Source organism: Myiozetetes cayanensis, unplaced genomic scaffold (genome assembly GCF_022539395.1).
Source record: "Myiozetetes cayanensis isolate MyiCay16 unplaced genomic scaffold, myiCay2020 scf3, whole genome shotgun sequence".
In the NCBI taxonomy this organism is placed as follows: Eukaryota; Metazoa; Chordata; class Aves; order Passeriformes; family Tyrannidae; genus Myiozetetes; species Myiozetetes cayanensis.
Window position 1 is genome coordinate 49,342,169 of NW_026087521.1, and position 18,692 is coordinate 49,360,860.

The following is an 18,692-nucleotide window of genomic DNA, read 5'->3' on the forward strand; positions in this document are numbered from 1 at the left end:
TCACCCCCGGAGCGGGAGTTTGGCGGGGGGACGGAACGGCACAGGACGGGGCGCAGGGCCCGGGGCAGCGCCCGCCCTACCCCGCCACCTCCCGCTCCAGGCAGGCAGCGCTGGGAGCTGCCCGAGCGCTCCTCGCCCTCCTCCGCGCCCGGCCCCGCCGCGGAGCCCGCCCCGCCGCCGGCTCCTCCTCCCCCGCCGCCGCCGCCGCCGCCGCTCCGCCAGCAGCCAGTCGGGCCTGAGACCCGCGCCCGGCTGCGGGGCCTGCGCCGAGCGCCGGCGGAGGGCGGGCAGGGGACAGGGCAGGGGAGAGCAGCGAGGAGGAGCAGCGGAGACAGAGCCCGCCGTGTCACATGAGCTGACAGGACTCGCTCCCGTTCCCGGTCCCCTCCGCGCAACAAAGACTCCGGAGCTCCTGTGCCCGCCGCGGGACGGGGCGGGACGGGGCGGGGCGGGGCGGGGCTGCCATGGGACCCTGAGGGCCGCCGGCCCGCACAGGTAAGCGCGAGTGGGGTGTGTGTGACCCCGGCGTGTGCGGCCTTCGCTGTTTCTTTTCCACCCCCCCGGGGAGGGGAACCCGCCTCCCCTCGCGTCCCTCCGCCGCCTTCCCGCGTGTGAAGGGCGGGCCGGGGCTGTGGGCAGTCCCCACGCGTGGGTTTCTGTCCGGCTCGTTAATCTCCAGTCCCTTCATGTTACTTCATTTTTTACGGCGATCAAACAGTTAAAGCCGTGGGGGGTTGTGCATTGCCACCCCTCTCCTTCCTCTCCCCTCACCCATCTCCCTTCCCTCCCCCCCTCATGGACCCCCACGTAGTGACCTTTCTGGCTGTGAAGGATAATATTAAGGCGATCTTTATTTTTGTTAAAAGCGCGGTCCTGCTTACGAGCTGCCTTTCCCAAGCCAGATTACTGCTGGCGGTGGTAGTCAGCCCCTCGCCCACCGGGATTTGCCCACTGGGGCCGTGGCTGGAAGTTGTTGACAGTGGCGGGGGCGCGCACGTGTGCCACACGCTCCTCGAGCCACCGAGGTTTACGGCTGGAAACTCCCGCTGGGAGCCCCGGCAGCCACACCGAGAGCTGAGAAACACCCCAGCAGGGCTGACGTCTGAAGACTCTGCTTGTTTGGGAAGCCCTCTCCCCGGGTTTTACTGCCTGTGGATGTGGAGAGTGTGATGCTTGAAGGGCTGCTGGGGGCATATAGGTCAGGAGAAGTTTGTGGGTGGGAGAAGGGGGTCACGGGGAGGTGGGCTGGGGGTGCAGGAGGGGCTTGCAGGGAGCTGGGGCACCGAGAGTGATGGGAATGGGGGGGCTGTAGACAGCCTGGGCAGGGTGCTTGGCACGGCAAGTGCTCTCCCTTCTGTGTGTGTATGGTTCAGTGTGATGCTGCTGAAGGGAACAGTGTTATGTGTGAGGGATGGTGGGGTTTTATTTTTATTTTATTTCTGGCTTGCGACTCTCTGTGCTGTGATATGAAAATAGTCTGTCTGCTCCTGGGCATGGATAGCATCTTCCTTCGTATGCCAAGCAGCCACTGGCCTTGAGTTTTAACGAGGTAGCCCTTGACCCTGGAGGTGTCCCTTAACTCTCTTTCTTTCCAACTAGGAGTGTTCTTGGGGAAGGAGTCTCCCTCTGCGTGGTTAATTTGGCTTGTGAGGACAGAGAAGAAACCGCAGTTCCCTTTCAGAGGGAGATGCTTGGCCACCCTTGATAACTGTGTTAATTATCTTCTCTTTAAGTAAAAATTAAACATAAGTGGAGCTAGGAGGTCAGGAGAAACAAGCGACCTGTTGGCAGGTGCTTGTGAGGGCAGAAAGTTTCTGGCGAAGCCATTTGTGTTCAGGTGGTGGTGCAGGACTGTGGTTCAAGCAGTAGGAAACTGATGGCGTGCCATGGAAGGCGATGGGGAGTGTGGAAGCCAAGGGTGTGTAGCACCTTCCAGTGCAGCTAATATGTCCTGAGGCGTTTCACAGCTCCTCTCACTGCAGGGTTTGGAAAGAAAGGGGGTGCATGAGTGAAGAGATTGGGCAGATACTGCTGTGAGCCTTGACTGTTCAAACACTATGAGTTAGCTCACGTGTGCTGCCCCCCACCCCAGCATTTTTAAGGAGTGGCGTTGGGGTCCTCGTTGGTGTCCTTCAGGGTGAACCAGATCTGCAAGTTTATGCCTATCTTCATGTTAGACGTGGACCTGGAGTTTATTTTTAATGAGGGCGAAAAGTCTTACATAGCGTGACTTCAGTTAAACAAGCAAATGTTCCAAAACTGGGCAAAACTGTGATATTAGACAATTCTGATTTTTATTGTGCACTTTTCCACAACTCCTTCTTTTCTCAAGATTCCTGTCCAAACTTCCCTCCCTTTGCAACTGTTTCTTGGTCGTGGTGGAAAACAGAAAGGAACTTGTCAATAGCCAGCTCAAGTTCTGCTGCTGATTGCTGAGAATGTGACTGGTTTTTAATGTAACCAGCTGTGTGACCAGGGTCTGGACTGGGACCCTGATAGTTTGTTTCATTGGGTCATTAGCTGCTGTAGAAGAGTAGTAATTGTGGCTGACAATTTGTGTCTTCATGGAATAGGAGAAAAGGTTGGCTTTTTCCTTAGAGTGGACGGGAGGCTTAAAGCAAAAGTTCATTTGTCCCTTCCCTTCAAAAAAATGTGCAGCACATTTTTGAAACTGAGTCATCAGGTACAATTTATTTCAAGTATTTTAAGCTATTTGAATTTGATGCACTTTGGCCACATGCTCAATGGAAATTGTTAGACAGTCTTGCTCAGATTTGTCCTGGCTGGGCTCAAAGAGGTAACGAGGGAGTTTCCTTGCTGTGGCCCTTTCCGATCTGAGCAGAGCAGAAGTATCTTATAAGGGGTGGAATATTTTGATGGCCTGTCCTCTGAGCAAACTGGGAAGGGAGCGTGCAGGGCTCTTGTCCACCAGCCAGGCTTGGATGCGCTGCCTCCCACTGACAGACCAGTGTTACCTTTTGGCTCTCTGAACTGTGCTTCTTCAGAGGTGTAGCCCAGGATCGAGCATGTGGTGTTTGGAGGGCAAATTCCCTCCAAAGTCACTTTGTCATGAAAGTCCATAACAAGGATGCACAGATTCAGGAAAGATTATTAGTGTCTGATGACCTGACCAGGATTGTGTAATGACACTGAGTAAGAGATAAAAGGTTTTATATCCCGTAAAGTTGGTTCTCGCTTCAGGGTAAACCACAAGGCTTTTGAAAACGTGTGAGTTTGATGGCTTTCTGGTAACTGCAAATAGGTGCAAACGTTAATCACTTGAAACAAGTCCTTAAAAAGTAGAAACAGACACAGGTACAGGCTACAGGCAGGAAAGTTAAAGAAGAGCTAATTGCTATTTTTCGGTGTATTTTTCAAATCACATTTAATCCTGCATATATGGTTCTGCAGATGACCCAGCAGCTCCAGCAGTTTATTCATTTATTTAAAACAGCTTTGTAGTTCACCTTGAAAACCACTTCCTGCCATATGGTTATATTATTTCCCTATGCCACATTTTTTGCTAATTATCAAGACCATTTGCTTTAAAATAGGTGTTTTTAATTTCACAGCCTTGTCTGCCTCTCCTGCTTGATCCTGCCCTGGAGTCAAGAGGCTGTGTCTGTTCATTCTCCATGGCAACAGGCTGTGATTTACTTATTTCAATTTAATTAAAAAGCAGATATCAAATTCCAGGCATCTTATATGTTCCTTATATTAGAAAAATATCAGTGGATCAGTCTCCACAGCAGATCTACCAACCTCAAAAATAAAATTCCCAGCCACTGTTTTCTTTCCCAGTCCATCCCCTTTGGAAGAGTTTAAGAGAGGGAGGAGTGCTGTGGCCTGTCCTCAGGTGGAGGGGATGGGGCTGCTGGACCGGGGTTCTGGTAAGAGCCGAGTTCTGGACTCCTGTAGCATTGCTGATTACATTGGGGTGCCAGTTAAAACCTCAGCCCGTTATGTCTCCTCTCCTCCCGCTGAGGTTGTGCAGCTGTTGGGAGATTTTGGGGCTTGATGGGTTGGCATGAACACCCCAGACCTTGGCTGGAAAGGGGAGTGTGGGTTGTGTGCTCTGTGCACAGACTCCGTTGCTGGGCAGTCGATACATCTGCTGAGTGTGACACCATTGCAGGCTTGAGTAAAGGGCACAGTGGGCACAAACATTGGCACTTGCTGCAGTGAAAATGCAGAGAATGGCGGTTTTGCTAGAAATGTGATTGTGTTTATCAGCTCTCCCCATGTGAGATTTTACAAGTCCAAATCCTTTGGTGTTGTGTTTTTGGTCCATCTTGAAGCCTACCTATTTTTTGATGCATGCACGATACGGCTTTTGGTTTTAAGCTGGTCACAGCACAGAACCCACAATGCCCTGCTGGTTTAAGCATGCCTGGCATTTGTATGCAGGCTAGAAATGAAGGCCTAAATCAGTATTCCAGGCTCTGTGGTTGTACAAATACTAGTTTATGTTAGTCAGGGATAAGGAAGCGTATGAACAATGACAGGCAGTTGCTGGCTAAAGAGAGGATAGGGTCAGGAGAGGACCTTGGGGGTGGAGGGAGGAGTGTGGTGAATTTACTAACCTACAGGTGTTAGGTTTGGTAGTAAATGGACAGAGTAGAACCCGTGTAATTAAGGAGTGCCAAAATTAACACTCCTTTTTGCCTTCAATACCAACACCCCAATTCTTAATAGGATTATTTTCCCTTGAAGGGACTGTTCAGATGACTCAGCCTTTGGAGTACCTGCGTGCCGGTGGTGGTTGCTTCCTAGGAGAAGTTGTATAACTAGACTCAAGTGCTATTTCTGGGCTCTGCTAATGTGTGGAAGAAGACAAGTTGGTTGTGCATTTTTATTAAGCCTCAAGGAGCAGTTATCATCAGAAGAGTGCCTGCACAAAACTGCACCTTTGGATTTTTTTTTTTTTCCTTTAGTCTTGCTACTCCTAGTGCTTTTTCATAGTCACAGCTGGCAATTCTAACAACAGACGTAGGTTCTTGCTCCTCCTAGCCCTGCCAAAGCCCATGAGGCTGTGTCAGAAAATATTGGATTCTCTCCTGGCTTGCTCATCTTCATCGATTAAAATTATGTACAGAGTTTCTGGCTCAAGATTCCCGATGATCATGCACCAACTGGGAAGACCTTCTCTGAGTCCATGAAGTTAGCAGTTAAAGCATGTGTTTACTAGTAAAGCTGAGCATGTTTGGTCTGCGAGCGGTACATCTGAAATCTCATAATGTTGCTCCTAATAAAAACAGAATAAAACCAAGCAAAACCTCAAAGCAAGCTTTTGTTTGTTACTGTATTTAAGCAGATACATTCAAAGAATTTATAGCCAACTGGCAACATTCTTAATTCTTTATTACTGGTTTTACTAGGGTACAGGCATGATCTGTATTCTTTAAGAGTGCATCTGTTCCTCTTGCTTATCCAGCTTTGAAGTAGACCTCGCTGATATTAATTTCTGCATAGCCTGTAACCTCATCTATAAAATGAAGGGAATACTTCATACAGGCAGCTGTGAAGTTACATTTATTGTCTGTAAATTGCTTCTAGTAATTGAGCAGAGGAGGTGGAGAGAAATAAAGACAGTGGAGTAATATGGGCTTCTTTTTTTAATCAAAAAAAGGGCATTATTTTTGTTCATCTGATGATGTGGAAGCTAATGGGGAAAGAAAAATGCACCCTGAAACTAATTGTTAAGTTTGCAATGAAAACAGACATTTTTTTAGCATAGTGAAGGCAGCCATCTTGTTTGATAGTAACAGAGTCCAGTTTAGAAATACGGAGAATTATTGTTGGAAATCCTGCAGTACCTCTCATATTTCTGTTTGGTTTGGTTCTGCTCAGTTTTAATGTTGTTCTTTATCTACTTGGCTGCCTTCATCATCCAGTTCATAAATGCCTTGATAAGGAGAGCTTAATAATAGTTAAAACTACCTCGTTTAAGATTATTAGAAAACACCTCTATTGTGGTTTTTTCAGCTAGGGCCCTTGTTTTGTGCTGACCAGTATTTTTGTTGGGTGAAACTGCAGTTTAACGTAGGTAAAGAGGGATTTTCTTGCTGTGGCTGAACCAATGTAACCACTTGCTTGTCCTAAGAGGGGTGAGCACCCTTGCTCCTGGCTCTGTGGCCATATTCCTTGCCCTGTGCCTATTCTGGTGCTAAATGGATCCAGCTTGCCCAAAACCATAAAAAAAGTGAGTTGTTCTCTCCTGGGACAGAGAGCTGAACCTGCTCACCAGGTTCAGGCTTGTATCAGGGCTGCCACGCAGGAGGGGTGATATTTGTTTTGCCGGCAGTGAAAGGCAAGGAATGAAAGAAAGGTGAAAATGCCCCCCCCGCTTTTTTGGCAGCAGTGACCTATTAGCCTGGTTCACTTGTAATGTGAAGCCTCGCCCTCAGCCTTCGTTTTCTGATCCCTCCCTTTCCCTCCACGCCTCTTTTTTTTTCCCTGGGATATACTCGTGTGCCTCCAGATGCTGACTTCATTCCCAAACAATATTTTCAAAAGGGGAAAAAAAAAGAAAAGGTTGAGTTTCACTGCCTCTACAATAAAAGACAGACTGTAGTTCCTGAGAGCCCGTTGCTATGAGCCTAAGAATTATTATTATTATTAGGCTCATATATTATTATTAAAGGGCTCAAAAAGTAACAGCTATAATCCGTCCTTATGAGGGGGCAAAAGGAAACTGCCTGAAGGGATAGCTGTAGGCTGAGTTTGTGAAAGTTCTTTCCCAAGCCTGGTGATGGCGGCTGTTTGGACCGAGGCCCTGGAGCTGATGGGACCAGGTGGTCTGGGATAAATGGCAAGGGTAGGGAAATGTCTGGAGAATTTTCTGCATGCCGTGTTGAGCCAGGCCTGGAGTTGGGTACCACGGCACCAGGAGGAAGTCTCTCTATCTCCAAACTGTGACTTGCATTTGCCCCAGGTGCTACGGCCTAACTAATTTTCAGGCATTAGCAGAAATGGGGAAGGCCTTATAGGACTGCTGTGGTACTGTAGAACGGTGCCATCTTGCTCCAGGGATGCTGATGAAGCTCAGATGCCAGAGGAACTGGCCAAGGCAAACTTTGTTTCTGCTGACTGGCATGGGTAGTGTTTCTGCCTCGGCTTTGCTGTTGATGGATCAGTGTATCTGCATCAGCCCTTGCTGCCTGTGGAGAAGATGTGTGTCCAGGGAGACATGTGCCCAAGAGTCTGCTTAGCAGGGGCACAGAGTGTGCAGGTCAGAGTGTGCATTTGGGAGACTAGTTAGAGGTGTCTGTTGACCTACAGGAATTGCCTCATGGCTAAAGAGGCAGTTATCATGCCCGTCTGGTGAATTTTATACAGCATGAAGGTGAAGATGATGTCATTGAAGAGCAGTGCCAGAGGCAGCAGGATGCAGTGAGCCTGTGCATGTGCGGACTGACCCAGCAGCTGTACCTGTCAGGAGGGGCAGGTTGCAATCGGTGTGGTACGCAAATTAGAAATGTTTGTGCAGCCATTTTCAACTAAGGAGTCACAGGGAGGGATGAGGGAATTTGCTCCAACTTGAGAGTTGTTAGAGATTTGTTTCATGCTGTACTGCAGTTGGCTGGGTTGGGGTTTTTTAAGCATTTAAACCTAAATTCTTCTTGTTGGTATTCAAAGACATTATGGCAAGAGAAAGATTATTGTAGGGTTGTGTTGCTTTGCATGGTAAGATTATACACTGGGTGGCTGTTACAGTGGGTTTGTGTTCCAAGGATGGAGTGAATAAAGGAAAGAATCAGTGCATTGATATTAAATAATGATGCCACTGGATATGCTGAGCACAAAGTGTCTTTGTTTTCAAGGATATATTTTTTTTTTAATCTGACACATTTATAAGCCAGCTGCAGTATTTTTTTTTTAAGCTACATTTATAAGAGATGGAGCAATATAGAAAATGCTGTAAGTAATCTCATTGAGAAGTGTGTTTTTCTTCCATCCCCTTGCACATGCGTGCAGCCTCTGGGGAAGATGTTAGTGAAGGAGCTGGATAATCGGGGTCTTCTCTGGAGCTGCCATTGTTCTGATTGATGCAGTGGGTATTAGCTGGGGAATGTGTACAGATGCACAGGCTGTCTGGGGTTTCATCTCTGCAGACTCTCTTTTTTTCAGTCCTCCTAGATAGAGAGATGTATCCTGGCACTTTAGTCTTCCACCTACATCTCTTTCTCTTCTCCTGTAAATACTTGCTGATTTTTGTGTGTGTGTGTGTTGTTCTTCTGGCAAATCTTCAACTGTGCTTATAATGGGTGACTCTCCTCCTTTGCTGCGTAACCTGGCTCATGATGAGGGGTGTTCCTGTAAGCCAGTCTTTTCCTGGATCTCTGCTGAATTTTCAGGCAATCTGACCGGTCTGGGGGCAGCTTATCTACTGTTGTGTTGGTTGCTCTAGTGAAGGTCCAGGTATTGTAGTGGACTCCAGCAATGCTCCAGCTGCCCTGTGCAGTGCGAAGGAATGCAGTGAAAAAAGCAGCCATTTCGGGGTCCTGTTTGTTCTCAGACTGGAAATGCTGAGGGCATGAGAGTTCCTGTGTAGGACTGCAGTAATTAAATAGTACTGGAGGGAGAGGGAGTAGGAGAGCATGTGATGGTCATTTCAGATAGATTAACAAAGAGGGGCTATTACAGTGCCAACAGAAGACATCCTAATCTGGAGGTTCCTAGCCAGGAAATATTTTAAAAAGCTATCCCAGAGACTGAGAGGGAAGCCTGATAGGTCTGTCCTATAGTTAATTGCCCAGACACCACTGGAGGAGCAGCTTGAAGAAGGGAACTCATATGTGAACCGGGTGTGGCGTAGAGAGGGAAATGAGAGTTTCCTGACTTTTGTTTGCAAACCTCAAGTGTAGAAGGAGTTTTAGACATAATAGGTGGAAAGAAGGACTAAAATTAACAGGTAATTCCAAGTTGTTTTTTTGTTTGGAGGTTTATTTGTGTTTTGTGTTTTTTTCACTGCCTGCTCCTGGCTAGTGTTAGCTGAACATCAGTTGAAGCAATACAAAGCATGCTTGGGAACTGGAGACATTAAGCAGAAAGAGAGAGCGAATCTGATTAGCTTTGCTTTTCATGCATTACGCAGAAAGATGGGCTGAAATGTGATTGCAAACAGATAATAGCAGCAGGCTCCTGAGGCACCACCACGACCCAGCATATGGGGTGATGGATCTAACCATGCCATAGAACTGTTTCTTGTAATAGAAGCCGCTTGTTTTTATGTTGTGGTTTCTGTTGTACTTTCTAATTATCCTATTCATCGCTGTCTGCCATTTTGAGCCTGGCCACGTGGGATGGCTCAGCCCCCTGGAATGTGTGCCCTGTCAAGCACTTCTGCTCTGAATAGTAACCGTAGCTCTGGTAGCCAAAAGGTGGGAGGGAAGAGGTGCCAAGGCTCAAGAGTCCTAGCTATTTTTCCCCTTATTTCCAAGAATAAGGGAAGTAACAGCTGCTGCTTTTGCCATGCTAGGAAAGATGAGTGAGTGCTGGTGTTGCACGTGAAGTTCCTAACTTCCCTCTGAACATGGAAGTATTGGGGTTTGTTGGAAGAAGGTTTCTAGCGACCTGAAAAAAGGGGCATCACTGCTACTTATAAACAATAAATAAAAGCTGGCCTTGCTACACCAGTCACTTTTTTTGGCAAAATAGCAGAGATCCTGGAGCCACTTCCAGCCTGTGGCCTCTCCTGCACACAAAGCAAATGCAGCAGGGAAAGCAGGCTGGCAGAGGCGAGGCTGGTGCAGGCTGCAAAGGGAACTGCCGATAGAGCATCCAACATCCCTACCTGCTGCTGGGGGAGTTTTCTGGGTTGATGTGGTGATCCCCTCCCCAAAACAGCCTGCTTTCTCTTCTCTTCTCTCCACCCAAGACTTTAGTTGATGGAAAGTCTACAGAAACGTTTCCAAAGCTGATATGGATCGGGGGAATGCAAATAGAGTGGGAAGAGCAGACGTCTCCTTAAAATGTCTGAACAAAGCACAGTAGCAAACAGCTCATGTGTGTATGTGTGTGTGTGTGTGTATGTATTTTAAGGCTAGAAGGGGTGGGTCAGACTAGTGTTTCTGCGACCTTTTCTCAACTGTGTCTTGCCTTTCCTGACTGCTCCTTCTCCTTGCCTGTCAGGGGACTTCCACTTCCTTCCTGCTGACCTGCAGGGCTGCAGGCAGCCTCCCTACCCTTGTGGCAGCTCCTAGCTCTGGCTCTGAGCCCAAGCTAATAATCCTGACAGATTTTACTGGCTTGTGCTCTGCTCCGTGCCTTGCTGTAGGGGAGACGGTGTGTGAGGCTGTGGTTTGCATGACTTAAAGCATCACACTGGCCCTGGGGAAACCCAAACCTCGTAATAAGCACCGGCTGAGCCTCTGGTAGAGCCTGGCTTTGCTCAGCGAGGCCTTTTGCTTCCCTACCTGCAGGTGACCGGCTAGCACAGATGTCATCCAAACACACCTTCTAATTGTCCCTGGCTGGCTGGATGATTGCCAGCAGTATGGGGTTCGGGTGGAAGTAGGAGGTGTTGATAGCCATGAAAGGAAAAATTCATCATGTACCAGAGAAAGGTAATGAAGATCTCGTCTCACCACTCTCCCCACGCATCAAAGCACACTTAAAAAAAATAGAGCGCTCATCTTTGACCCCCATTAATGACTGGCTTGGTCTGTGTAAGAGTTTTATGAGTCTGTTGCTGCTCCCACAGAGTTTAATTATTTAGAGCGTGAGGTGGAGGTTTGTGCTTTCACTGCTGATGGTCCAGGGTTCAGGCCCTCCTGGCGGGACAGGGGGTTGGTTACAAAGGCAGGCTGGCTGGGAGCGCAACCGCTTGCTCTGAGGAGCCTGAGGGAGGCACGGGCTGCAGCTGTGTGGTCCTTGTCACGGCTGGGAGCATATCCTTCTCATTGTGTGAATTCCACGTGACTGTGTCATGGTGAATTCAAGGTCTGTGTCCTTATCTTCAGGGCACTTAACGGTCTGGACCTGAGATACCTTAAGTGACTACCTGAGGCTCCTGGGTGGGCACACTTGTGGCAGATCCTGCTTGTTGCTGAGACCCCCGGTCAGTGCTAGAGACTCCTGGGGCTGGTGTCAGACTTTGGCAACAATATATGATTTATCAGCCCCAGGCTACAGGCCTTTCCCATTCCCTGCGGTAACGTGCCTTCACTTGCCTTCTTTCTGCGAACAGACCCCTCCTGTTTTCCCCAGATTCTGTTCTACACTGTAGCAACCAGTTTTCCTGCTGTAAGATCCATCTTCAGGCTGCTGCTTCCTTCCCTTTGCAGTATATCAGCTTGTTCTTTCCTTTTCTACTTTTTCTCACCCAGCACTTCTCTGCTGCTAATCCTCCTGAGACTTGGGAACACAGAACAGATGTAAGGAACAACACTGATGTGTCCTTTGTGCAGCTCATGTTCCCAAACAGGCAGACGGTCAGCTGCCTGATATCCTGCTGACCATTCAGCTGGGTTTCCACTTCTAGTGGGGAGGTACCTGGCTCTAGGCCGATTGAATGGGATATGGGCTGGTCTGATGTGTCAGCTGGCCAGCTGAAGGGTCACACTGATGATGCTCACCTTCTGGCTGCTTTTGGAACGGGTAAATTCCTCTTGGAATTGTGCCGCCTCTTACGTTGGTGGGTTCTTAGGGTTTTCAGTGCTCATCAGTGCTGAAATGAAACAACAGCAACTGTTCAGTGCAAGACTGTAAGTGAAGGCTTATTTCAGAGCAAAAGTGGTTGGTATTGATGGCTATCAGCCAAACTCAGATCCAAATAAATTTATGGATGGACTGCGCAGCCTTATTTCATGTGGAAGGTTCACACTATATTTCTCATACCACGCACATCAATACTGAAAATGCCTATCACAGCAGACACCAGGAGCTAGCAGGTCACCTGGTGCAGTGTTGCTGCTGAAGGCTGAGCTTGTTGTGCATGCTGGGGCTCACTGCTGTGCTCTGCTGCCATTTCTTACCACCCTGAGCTCGGGGACCACTTGAACCTTCTCCTTCTCACATCTGCTCTCCTGCCGTCTCCTCGTGCATGCTTGATCTCCTGTTTTCTGCCGTAGCAGGGGCCTGTGCAGGCTCTTGGTTGCATGCCAATGGGCTCTTCATGCTGTCCCTATTTAGCCTGGTTTATCTCTTCCCACTCCTTTCCCTATTCCTATTTCATTTCCTCTGGTATGGGACTGATGTTCCAGGCTATGTTGGGAGATTGGATTGAGCCGAGATGGCAGAAAGAGGGTGGAGGGGAGGAAGGGGCTTATGCTGGTAGATGTGAGTTTATGTCTTCAACTCAATCTTTAATATGTTGATTATTATGGGTCTGGCTAAATCATCTGGATCTGCTAGACAAATGCATGTCCTGCCTCCATATTCTACTCTGTTTTTCTATTTTTTCTTTTTTTTTTTTTTCCCCTGAAAATTAATAGGATTCTACCCGTTGATGATTAAAACAACGCCTGGAGTTTTGGAATGGATCAGATGCATCAATCAAATGTTACCACATTGCACCCAAAGAGAGGAATGCCATCCAGCTGGGGGTAGGGTTTGCTTTTTCTTTGTCCCCATCAGTGTTTAGAGTTACTTGAAACCTTTTCTTGGTTTTCAAATGCAATAACTTTTAATAGAAGGTATTAGTTTTCAAAATTAATTACTTTATTCTGTGAAAAATTGACCGCTTTATCTTCTATTGTGGATATGGAGCAAGATTGGACCTCTTCATATTCAAAATGTTGTTAATAATCTTTAGGCTTTGCAGGGCTTTGGTAAAGAAAACATTTCAGTAACCACTTCAGATATTTTGGGAGAGAAATTTTCTGTTTTAAATGAAAAGTAAATCTGTTCTGATTAGTAAGGAAGGTGAAAATAACTTAATTTTTTTCAGAAATGTCGAAGTTCAAGTCGTTTGTCCCAGTTCTTGAAATTAATGTAAAACAGACTAATACCCCTGCATAAACTGTTCCCCTTGCAAAAGGGGAGAGGAAGTGAATAGATAGTAGGAAGCTGCAACTCTGTGTATTGCTTATGGGCATGTGGCTGCTCTGGCAGCAGCTGTAGCACGAGACCTGGAATGAAATAAAAGGTCAGTAAGAATGGGAATCTGGAGCCTTGCACAGGTGTAAAGCACAGGTTGCAGCCCGAGAAGCAAACTGAAGTGGCTTTTTGGCTCCCTTCCACTTGCTAGAGCACAGCTACCCATTATCCTTTCACTGGTATTGCCCCTTGGCTGTCTCAGCAGAGAGGTTGCAGAGACAGAACACTTACCTGGCTCCCAAAAGTGGGATGGACTTTCCAGGTCAGGCACGAGATGTGTTCTAGGATTTGTCTGGAAGTAATGCTGTTCCAGTGTTGCTCACTTGAAATGTGAAGCTCTTTATGCTTCACATAAATTTCCTGTTCTTCTTCAAATTGATTTTGCTTTAGAAACGAAGGGTTTTAAAGCTGAGGGGTTTGACAGAGCGTGCTGCAGAATGATTCTTTTCTCCTCAGTATGTAAGTTTCCTGAATGAATGATTTTGAAGTAGTGTTTCCCTGCAGAGCCTGCCTCTGTTAAGTCTTTAGACTGTCACAGCAACAGCGAGACTACTAGTGCAATATTAATAATTTGTGTGTGTCCCTCATTTTGGACCTTTGTCAGTCATTTGAGCCTCAGCAGGCTGGAAGAGATGAGAACAGCAAGTACAAGTTTTGCTGCGGTCCTCTCTGCATATGTTCTCAAGGTAGGCAGAGGATTTGGGTCTCCAGAGAATGTTTATCTGAAACCTTTTAGCAGTGCTAAATTTACAGAAGTAATGCCAGAAAACAGCGCACCAGTGTCTCATTTTGGTCATCTCTGCACAGGGTTGTACTGCTTTTGTTGGACATCCGTAACAAGTGTGGTTCAGATGTTTGTGAGCTTCGCCTGATTGCAGTAGGTGAGGGAGAGGTGAACTTTTTATCAGTCCCTCCTGTGGGATGAACCCAGCCAAGGTTTTGCTGCGTGTGTATAATCAGCCCCAAATGTATCTGTGCTGCCACAGCTGCACATAACTTTCCTCAAAACTGGGCTTCGTGTCCTTGATTCTCTCCCTCATCCTCTTCTAAATGGAGGGAGGTGTTCAGCTAGTTTGTGTGTTTCCTGAGCAGGTCTTACTTGAGGGGAGAAGCAGAAGACTCTTTGAGCCGAATGAAAACCAGTCTTCAGAAACAAGGCAGATGAGAGGGTGTCACCAGAGAATTCAACTGGTTTAAATACAAACCGTTGGTGAATTCTGGAGTTTACAGTTGCAGGTTTGTGCTTGGTGTTAGCAGTTATCTGAACACCTTCCAGCTTGTCTGTTGATTATGTACTTCTTCAAATCTTGTTGGAAGCACGGCACTGTGTTCCAGGGAGTTTTGGAGGGCCAGTGGTGTAGCATGCATGAACTAGTTGACGTGTTTCAGCAAGTCTTTGTTCTTGCAGGCAGGTACTGAACAGTTTGAGTCAGATTGGTCTATTTAAGTGGTATTTAGCAAGCAAGTAGTTTGCAGGAAGTTGGAAAGTTTGCTCCTGTTTGTTGCTCATGGTCCAAAGTGGTTGATTCACCTCAGGCAGTGGGAGACCTTCAGGTTCTGTGCTGCTGGGTCATGGATGGACGGATGGATGGATGGGACTGTTGAGGAGAGAAGATTCTGCAAGGACTTAATCTGTATCTTAAGCTTGAAATAGCTTTACTGATGAAAGACATTTCTAGAATAGTTGTTGGGGGAAAACTAATGTTTCTTTAAAATTGGATTATATTATTTCAAATTCAGTTTTTGACTGTCTTGGCTTGGAAAAAAGTTTGTCTCAAAAATGACTCTGTGTGCAGAAGGATCTGCAGAGAGATTAATGGATAAGAAGAAACTGGATCTAACTGTTTTGTGTTTCACTCACTAAAAGCACTTTTAATTTGAGGGTGAATTTTTCACCATGGTTTGTATCTTTGTGTTTCAAACATACTCTCTTCCCAGATTCTCTGTTTTGTTAAGTCTTCCTGAGAACTTGTATGCACAGTTTGAAGAAAACAGGATGTAACTGAGTTTTCTTGAACTTAAATGTTAATACTTAAATTGCATAGCTAAATGGCTTGGCTGCTGCTGAATGGTTATAGTTCAGAAAGAAACTAAGATGCCTTGTTGGACTTCAGACATCTCGGTTGCAGCAATAAGAGTATTTTTTTCCTTTTTCTCTCTTTTGGACTGATAACCCAGGAGCCTTACTCCTGGCTCTGCACTTGTGTGCTTCATCTAGTATACACATGTGTTTGTAACAAAAGATTGCAAAGCAGCACTAGTTTCTTCTGCAAAACAGAGAGAATTGGAAAGATGAGTTGGGAAGATCCTCTTTCCTCTTTCTCCTTTTTTTTTTTCTTTACCCCCTCTCCCTCCTCTTTACAAGAAGTTACTTTAAATAGGGAGCTGTTCAGCAGGTTGCAACCAGAATTCTATAATAAGATCTCTGTTCGCTCTCCCTACTTTTTCACATGCAAAGTTGTGGCTGTAATTATATGACAGCTGCCCTCTTGGCTGGCATGCAGCAGATTGAACTGGGGATCTCCAGAGCTAAAAGTGTGAGCTGCTACTCTGTGAGCTGAAGCTCTATAGCTGGAGGCTGTAATGATCTATATCCTTCGTGACTGAGTGTAGAAGGAGCTGCAAAAAGCACTTGCTGAGTTATGGTGCATGCAGAGTACTCACTGTGTACATGGTTACTTCCCAGGTGTACTGGAGGCTTTTTTTGAGTGGCTTGTGATAATTGTATAAACTGTTGCCAACTCATGGGTGCTTTAAAGTGATGCTCCATTTTGAAGGCTTTCTACCATAAATAAAATAACTTTACCAGCTTGTTAGTCAGGCACAGACATTTTTTGCTGTATGTGTAAGTTGTGCTGAGGACAAGGGACCCAAATGTTACTGAAGTCCTTCAACTCTAATGCAGTGTAAGTAACTGGTACCAGCATTGAATGCAGTATGAAAAATCCTGCAGCAACAGTGACGGTCAGACAAGTTTGCCTTTATGCTTTGCCTTTACAGTAGGTTTTTCATAGATGGCACCATGGGAGCTTTGTAAAAGCTAAGGAAGGAGAAGCTGGAATTGTTGGAATCCCTCCTGTTTCCCAAGGACCAGGAAAACCTGAGCAGTGCCAAAGTTTGTCAGGCTGAGGAAAAGTGAAGGGAAGCAGAACCATATGGAGCTTCATGAGTAGTGTCAGCCGTGGGTAGCTTCTGCAACCAGTGTTGTGGGAGGGGAAAAGTGTGTTACAAGTTGAGACATTAATTTTGAACTTTGTTATATTCCTAACACCTCCTTTCCCCACATCCCCAAACAAAAAAAAAAAAAAAAAAAAAAAAGGCAACCCAAAAGCCATACCAAAACCAAAAAGGCATCTGATAGCTTTAAATGGGATAAAATAAGCATTTCTGTTGATCAGCACACTTCAAAACCAAGGTGATCTTTCCCCATTCAGAAAATATAAAAAGGAAATGTGTAAGGGATGCAATTAAACATTAAAATAAATTAAAAACTGAGACAGTCTTTCAGACCTCCAACGCTTAAGTTACTGCCAGTCCAGTGTGTCAGAAACTTACTTGATACCATATATTTTATCAACAGGGACATTCTCTGCTGTAAATTAAGATAATTTCCGTATAAGTTCAACCATGTCCAGTTACACAAGTCTGACCATACTGAATCATAGTTTAGTAAATGCCCTTCCTCTACCCTAGTTGCATCCTCCACTGCCTTTCTTTGCATGATTTCATGTGCACACGATTAGTATAAAAATACCTGTAGTATGGCCTAAGAAATTCCTATTTCCTCACCTCCCATTCCTGTCCTGTACTACCATCATCCCATTGGTTATGTGGATGCAAGCCTTGGTAGGACCATGCTGTAACTTACATCAGTGACCTGCTGTGGATCAGAAGCTCTGTCCCTCCAAATATGTGAAAAGACCCAGGTTACAGTGATCTGGTCCATGGTGCTGCCTTGCAAGAACTGGGGAGATATTGCAGGAGGGGCAGAGGAAATAAGTTCTTAAGTCTGTGTTACTCCTGAGATGGCTTACGGGACTGACCCCATCAGGCCATCTCACCAGACTTGAGACTCGATTCTCTACTGTCTGGCCCATCACTCCTTACAGAGACAGTGGGATGAGGCTTCCCCACTTCCCATGGGAGCCTGTTCCACAGCCTAATAGACTTCACTGTCAGGAAACATTTCTTGATTATGCTTTAACCATGGGTGTCAGACTCCTGGTCCCTGGGATGACCTGAGCCTGCATCAATACAAGTACGTACTTCTTCCTTGCATGTGCTGCCGAGAGCCTGCTCCCCCTTCTCTGGCATTAACTGTAGGCCTGTTCCAGCTGTAGGCAGCTGTACCTTGGCTCAAACTCCACTGTCCTTAGTGCTGCTGTTGGAGGCTGTTGCAGAAGTTGAGATCTGGGAGCCCACATCAAGGGCATGAGTTGTGATCTGAGATGGGCTAGTCACACAGAGTAGGTTTTCAAGAATCCAGACTGCTGGCAAGTGAGCAAATACACACCGAAGCAGCATTTGTGTGTGTCTCTACCTTTGATAGAGCCAAGTCCAAGGAACCTGTTACAGCACAACTATCCCCTGACCCAATTATGTGGCTGTCAAACCCAGGAGGGTGGGTAAGATTCCAGTATATTCCTGCAACCAGTTTAAAGCAGGGCTCTTGATTTCTTTTACATGACAAAGTTTGTGCTGTCTACGTTGAAGCAGCAAGGAAGAGCAACCCAGCCAAGCTGCTTGTCTGTGAGACTGTGGAAATACCAACCGTAGGGCTCAGCAGTGAAGACTCTGTGCAGTGTATCCAATCTGGCAGGTGTGGGTGAAGAGTCTGCCTTGCTATAGCTCCTCAAGGAGTGACTCTTCCATGGCTGGTGGCATTTATGACCTGGCTGTGAGCGGATGGACAGGTTTCCTGGGGACAACAGTGCGCACACACTGCGTCACAGCCCTGGCATGCAGATAGCATGGTTGCACTAGAAGACTTCCCCTGCCCAGCATGTAGCTGTTGTTCTGCACATACAGACTTCATGTAAGCATTCGCTGTTTTCCAGGTCTCTTTGTTACCAGTTGCTGAACCTCCTCACTTTCTTGTATTTGCTTTCCAGGGTGGGATAAGTAGCGTGAGTTTCAGTGCTGCAGAGGCAAATACATTGCTGACTTGAATCATATCATTATGCAATTGGTGCTGTTTTCCAGTCTGGTTCTAGTAAAGTCAGACATTTTGCTTACTCTCCTATCTGCTTCTGTAGTATCAGTAGACCATGTTATGTGACATCTTTTTAAAGGATGGATGTAATTACTCCAGAGTGTGTATGAAATGTTTGGATAATGACCCATTAAACTGTTCTCAACCGCAATGATTGTGACACCAGAGATCTGAAGTAGCTTTCTTGCTATTTCTCTTGTTCCCCTCCTCTGTGCCCACAGTGGATCCTCTGCATCCTCATCTTGCCTCTGTGTCATCCAGTTCATGTCCCAGTTCCCTTTTTCTCCTCACTACTGTGCCAGGGAGTTATTTCTGTGGTGTCTCCACACAGTTCCTGCTCCTCACCAGCAGTGGGTTCTTATCCTCCTTGCTTCTCAGAGGTCTTTGTCCATCCTTCATTGGTGCTTTACCATTGTTGGCCCTTCTGCATAGCTCTGTC

The 18,692-nt window shown here is 46.6% G+C and overlaps 1 protein-coding gene across 1 annotated transcript in view; it reads left to right on the forward strand.

The window, feature by feature from the left end:
- The first annotated feature begins 383 nt into the window (after positions 1-383).
- TCF20 (transcription factor 20) overlaps positions 384-18,692 on the forward strand; it is a 128,993-nt gene continuing 110,684 nt past the window's right edge. Inside the window, 2 exon segments of the mRNA XM_050325275.1 lie at positions 384-495; positions 12,438-12,548. The gene's annotated coding sequence lies outside the window, so the exon portion shown is untranslated.